We start from the raw sequence: 7,179 nt of genomic DNA, 5'->3' as shown, positions 1-7,179 counted from the left end.
GGCTTATTTATTGCATTTGGAGCCTTACCTCCAGATAAAGTAATAAACTAGACTGATGATTTAAATGTTGTTTACTCACATGTGCGTTGTTAACTCTCCGGATTTTATGTTGGAGCGCTGCTACACTCGTTCACTTCTCCACATGGACTGTATGTTTGCAATGTCGCGTGAGCAGCTACACTGCATGTTAGACTTCATTTGCACTAAGCAGACCTAGGCTCTTGGTGATGTCAAAGTACCGCGAGAGCGATTCAAAGCAGATGTCTACACGTGATAACTGGAATCGCTCTCACGGTACTTTGCTGTCACTCGCCTGTGGGGTTTTGTAGCGCCACACCAGTCTGCTCTCCAGTCACTTTCGCGCCGCTATAGTAATTTCATATGCCAATCGGATTGCGCAGTTTGGCAGGAAGTCAAACACACCAAATATATAGCCTAATATGTATATGCATTTCAACCCGTTAAAGTAGCAAGTGTAGCATGCTAATTGTCAGTGTTTCACTATGACAAAATTTTTTGAAATGTCACAAAACCATGCTGTTACGCATCCTCACGCCATTTTTTAGCGGGTATACGGAAATCCTTTACAATTCCTAATGGGTATAAGGCGTGTACCTGCGTATCACATAGACTACACCACTGCTGAGCTGTACTGCTGGTACGGTCCCAACATCCAAACCAACGTGGGACTACAGTGATTGGATGTCGTGCAGGCAGCGCACATGCTCTCTGCATGCAGGTGGTGCACATTTTTTTCACAGATGCAGATACACTGAGAGCGGCGCGGCCGTGTGAATTTTTTTTCCGCAGGTTTTCATGTGAAGTAGCAAGTCTTCTCGAGTCAAAAGGCGCAAGTCCAACTGAAGTCACGAGTCATTGATGTTAAAGTCCAAGTCGAGTTGCAAGTCTTTGTACATTTTGTCGAGTCGAGTCTGAAGTAATCAAATTCATGACTCGAGTCTAAAAAAAATAAATAATTCAAGTCACATTACTCGAGTCCACACCTCTGCGTCTCAGCACCGCGAGATCGATTCAATGGTAAATGACTCAATACCCAGCTACACGTTTTCATAAAAATCATTTTATTTGTTGTGAAGTAGTATCTTACCTGATAAAATGAAATTTCCTGTCAGATGAACATTCCTGTCAGTGCAGCATAAAACTCGGTTTATACTGTCGGGCGAGATTCTGTGAGCCTTAATAAGTATGTTAAAATGCTGTTTTGATAACTCTTAAAGGGATAGTTCAGCCAAAAATGATATTAAACCCATGATTTACTCACCCCCAAGCTGTCCAAGTTGCATATGTCCATCGTTTTTCAGACAAACACATTTTCGGATACTTTAGAAAATGTTTTAGATCTTTCAGTTGATTAAATGTAATGTTACGGGGTCCACGACCTTCAAGTCCAAAAAAAGTGCATCCATCCTTCACAAATTAAATCCAAACGGCTCCAGGATGATAAACAAAGGTCTTCTGAGGGTAATCCGCGTGGTGTTGTTGTAGAAATATCCATATTTAAAACTTTCTAACGAAAATAAATAACTTCCGGTAGCGCCGCCATCTTAGACTCCTCTGTATTCAGGAGAGAGTATTAGCGTAGTGTACGCACTTTTCTTAGTGACGTATGACAAATTCGGAGGGCGGGGGCACAGAGCAGCAGCAGAGTAGCCTCCGTAGGCTGCATAAACTCTCATCCTGAATGCGGACGCGACTAAGATGGCGGCGCTACCAAAAGGTAGTTATTTTAAGTTAATAAAGTTTTAAATATGGATATTTCTACAACAACACCGCGCGGATTACCCTCAGAAGACTTTTGTTTATCATCCTGGAGCCGTTTGGATTTATTTTGTGAAGGAAGGACGCACTTTTTTTGGACTTCAAGGTCGTGGACCCCGTAACATAACATTTAATCAACCGAAAGATCTAACACATTTTCTAAAATATCTGAAAATGTGTTTGTCTGAAAATCGATGGACATATGCAACTCGGACAGCTTGTGGGTGAGTAAATCATGGGTTTAATATCATTTTTGGCCAAACTATCCCTTTAAGCAACTGAAAGTTCTTGGGAATTTTAAACGTGTCTCAGTTCAGAGAAACAACACCGGTCCTGTCAGACGCCATTCTGCTGTGCACGGGAGGAGCATGCTGTTTTTTGTTTCCCATGTACTGTGAATGGCAGCTCGGGTGTATCTATTTTGACTTATTTAAGGAAAACTTTGAGACTGAAAAGTTTTAACAAGCTATATAGAAATGGAAATGAATATATATAGCCTAATTTTAAAGGTAACCCAGATAGCAGACAAACAGTGAATCAACATTGAAATTATGTTAATCCATCAACCAAATTATCATTGAATCAACATTGAAATTTTACATAGATTTTTCATCAGGTTTGCACCCTGGAATAATGTTATTTCAATGATGGAAAATCAATCAAGATGGATATAAAATCAATGTTTATTGAACATCATTTCAAAAGTTTAATTAACAATATAGCAACATTGAGGCAAAATAAAAAACAAGCTTTATCTACTGCAGGATTCAATGTTATGTAGTGCTACAATTAACATACTTTAAACCAAAAAGTCACTAACTTGCAATACACCCACACAGTTTAGACAGGATACATCACGCTCAAGAAATTAACACTCTGGGGTCGGCTGCGGCGCGGGCGCCGCAAACTCTTTATTTTTCGATCACTCCCCAAAGAGACTTAGATAACTCTGCTGATTTTTGACAAACAGATATGATTTATACATCATTTAAAACGTTAAACTGTCTAGTTTTTTTTCTGTCCACTCCCAATAAAAACAGCATGTTGTGCTTTTCGCAAAATTAAGAAAATAAACATGATGCGCGTTTTGTTCTCTCTCCCTCAGTGAAGTCCTTTCAGAAACACGTCAGAAAAATGAACTGTAACTTAACGAATATTTGTCATATAAACATAAGATAAATGTCTACATAATGCTTGGAATGTCTGCTTTTGGAAGATGTAAGTGAAATCGAAAACAAATATTGTAATTCGTTGTTAACTGTATTAGAAGAGAGAGATGTACCGTCTTTCTTCTGTTGCTTCATTATCTATAATGAGCCACGCCCCGCTCCATTGAAGAAAAGAGCAGAGATTATCCATATTCATTAGTCAACCCCACAGTCAATGGACATTCCATTCCTTCTCTGCAGCCATTCACTGCTGTGTTGAGTTTTAATCCGAGTGCTGGAAACATGACATCTAGTGATGGCCAAATGAAGCGTTTCGAAGCATTATTGCTTTCCGATACAATTGTGCCGAAAATGGTTCATTACTCGAAGCTTCATTCAAACAGAAAATGCACACCACCATCTGCTGGTGAAGTAAATGTAATGCAACAAAGCTGACAATGCGAGTAGGCTAATGTACCCGCCCCATTTTGGCTGTCAGAGCTTTGACACTGTGTTCATGTTTCAAACCCTCAATAAAACATTGAGCCTGAGATGTGTTTGTGTGTGAATATTTAGCTGTAGGATACAGCACTCTACAACTTACTAACTGGACATTTATGCATTTAAAAATGTATTTATAATGTGGCAGAGGGCAACTGTACAGGGCTTGGATAATGTGGAGCAGGGTATTCATTAAATGTTGTGGTTTTTATTCAGAAATATAATTTTATATTTATTATAATACATGTTTATATTTTTAATAATTTTATAATATAGCCTTACGTTAGGCTATACATTTGGTGATGTGGGCGATTTTTTTTTTTTTTACAAATTCACCAGCTTTGGAGAATATTCTCTCGCATGAAACAGATGATCCTGGAGTACACAAAATTGTTTAGAAAGCTTTTCTATGGTTTGGCTTCACTTGCGTGAAAAAATAAAGCCGCCAAGTTTCAAACCTGTCAACGCCGGATTGGGCTGTCAAAGCATGTCGTGTGGTTCACTAGAGAAATGAACCAGTGTGTTTGCTTCAGACGTCGTATTTCACGTGACTAGTGACGTAACGATACAAGCTCCGAAACAGTGGTTCATTGCAAGGACTTTTCGAGTCTGAAGCAAGCATCGAAGCTTCGGTGTCAGACGTAACATCACTAATGACATCTACTTGTTTACTCGTGACTGTAACTAAAGTTATCTCCAGACGCGAGTGTGACTCGATCGACGTCCAAACGCACACACAAACACACAATACCTCATATTTGAAGCGCTTTGTGGTATCATTATAAAAGATGCGATTGCACACATCACATACTTGTTTACTCGCGCCTAAATCTCCAGACAGACGCGAGTGTGTGTGCTTCGTCAGTGTGACTGGATCGATGTCCGACATATAAATCCTTATTTACTTGCGGATGTGTGTCAGTTTCTCCAGACGCGAGTGTTTTCTTTGTCTTCCGTCAAACAGCTGAGGCGACGGGAACGCACATACACAAACACGCGAGTCAGGAAACTCCACGCGCTTTTTGGTATTCTTATAAAATACGCGATTGCAAACAGTACAATCCTTATTTAGTTGCGTCATATCTCCGCACAGCAAGTTTATTAAACACAGGATCACTCGCATGTGCACACATTCACTGCTTTCATGATCAACACGTGAGGTAATGGCGGCGGCTGTAAACAAACATTGATAAGTTTATCACGCGTGTCCCTGGTTGTGTTTCTACTATAATGATTACAAAAACACAAATAGGAGTCCAGACAACGATAGGCAGTTGTTCTTTTGAGCTTTTTACTGCACAAAAGTAAACCTCTCGCTGGCCAACCAAACACAAACCCTGTGTTCACTTTATGATGGCCAAACAGTACCTTTACCATGATTAGGCTACTATGGTTTTTAAAAGGTAACTTATACTTGTGATATTAATAGAAAATATTTCAATATATATAATATATATATATATATAGATACACACACACACACACACACACACACACACACACACACACACACACACATTATATATATATGAAGAGTTTGGTTCCAAAACGCAATAAATCCATTTTGACTAATTTTGGTAAAAACGTGTTTTCTATACCAAGAAAGTGACAAGATGAAAACCACTATTTTCTGTTACAAACTTTCACATAGCATCTTTAGGTTATAAAAACATAAAAAATTCAAATCCATAACTTGATTTTCAAAGATTTATTATAAAAACTGATATTTTTTTCCACAAAATGCAATAAATCCATAACAAGTTTTTATTCAAAATGCTATAAATCTATTGAATCAATAGCCTATATAAATGTGCATTCATCTTTGCCATGTTATATTCATTTAGTTGACTAGTTGTACACACTAATTAAAAATATAAACATTAATGTCATTAATCAAAACACTTACTTTGTCATATTAAGAACACTGTCATTGCTGCGGTTATACTTGACGTCGTGGCTTAACGTTTTTCACAGCGATCAGCTGTAAAATGTTTTGGTCCTGCTCGATTTTCATTGACTTTGAGTAAAATTATGGAAAGTTTTTCATAAGATCCCCTGGGGTCAATGTGTTATCATGACAGAAACTTGATGCTGTCGGCCCGGACAAACAAGCACCCGTCTCTTGCGAAAATTATTAGATGTTGATGGCTTACGTTTCTTTCTCGTCACAGAAAACCATCACAGGTTTATCAATGCCATTAAAGTATTGTGTTGTTTTTGTTTGTTTGCTGATCAGGAAGTACATAGTAGATGAGGAAAACTAGGATTCCGTGTACTCAGCGCGCCGCCATTGTTTGTTTACATTGCGTGAATGGTGCGCTGCAATCTGTGGAGTGGATTTATGGCATTCTGTAGAAAAGGGGGAGTGGCGTTTATTGCATTTTGGAAAAAAAGGGAGAAAAGATGACAGAATAACATAGCGGATAATGGATTTGCGTCAAATTAAGAATTTACTTTTTAATACTGACCTGATATAATACTGATTCTGGCAAGGCTTATTATGTGGCTCATTATTCAACTCTTTTGTCTCTCAGCTGTCAATCACTGATTATTCAGGAGCTTTCCCGCCTCCACGCATACAGCCTTTCCCAAGCAAAAGTGTCTTAGAAATTGTAAATCAATGTATTGCTTTATGTGATTGAGTAGGCCATATGATTTTCACATCATTTTGAAGAAAAAACTCTAGACTACTAGATCCAGTTTGGAAAGTCTTGGGAAAACATGTTTAGAATGAGTTTTGTGGTGTTATATCAGTGACTTAAAAATTTTGCTTTTTCAAAAACCACGCATAAACATTTTTCTCTCAAAAATACAAACATGTACATACATGTTGATTATATGATATTGTAGCCCAGTTTGTGATGAACACAGTGTTATGAGACTTTTGCCATTAATATGTTTTCAAGCAACTGAAAAAAGCACAAATGTCAGTGCATGTCAAAACTTCCCCAGGGCCCTAAAAACCCCTTAGATCCCAGAGGGTTAAATACCACAAGCAAACAGAGGTGTCAAGTAACGAAGTACAAATACTTTGTTACCTTACTTAAGTAGATATTTTGGGTATCTATACTTTACTGGAGTAATAATTTTTCAGACGACTTTTTACTTCTACTCCGTACATCTTAACTCAATTATCTGTACTTTCTACTCCTTACATTTTAAAAATCGCCTTGTTACTTCTTTTAATTTCGGCTTGTTTTCTTTTTTTTACATTCCGGCTTGTCATCGTTAAAAAAAAACTATCTTGATCAATTGCATCATCCAGATGAATGCGATTGTGGTTGGATGAGAAGTATAAACATACACCATTTCAACTCCCTATTGGTTTGTACGCATTTCTCGCCCCCCCAGCTGACTGCAGATGATCAAAAGTTTGTTCGATGCTGCTGCACAGAGAAACATAAAAGAGCCACGAGAGCGATTAGAAAGCATGCGGAGCAGTTTGCTCTCGCGATGCTTAGATATATTATCCGCCATCTGTTTGTAGTAACAGAACGCGGCATTCTGTCTTTAAATGGAAAAGTACGATATAAAACTCGCGCATCGTAAGGCTAAGTAGATTGTAAAAACGATCGTACGAATCATCTTAGAATTACGGGCTGTTTCCCAAAAGCTTCGTAACTTAAGTTGCACTTGAAAATCATCGTAGATCTACGAGTGGTCTGGAGTAATCGTTCATTCATAAGTGCATCGTAAGACAACAGAATTACAAGGTCACCTGCAGGACAACCAGCAAATTGCACTCCTGCAA

This window comes from Paramisgurnus dabryanus, chromosome 5 (genome assembly GCF_030506205.2).
Source record: "Paramisgurnus dabryanus chromosome 5, PD_genome_1.1, whole genome shotgun sequence".
Taxonomy (NCBI): domain Eukaryota; kingdom Metazoa; phylum Chordata; class Actinopteri; order Cypriniformes; family Cobitidae; genus Paramisgurnus; species Paramisgurnus dabryanus.
This window is presented reverse-complemented; position numbering follows the sequence as displayed.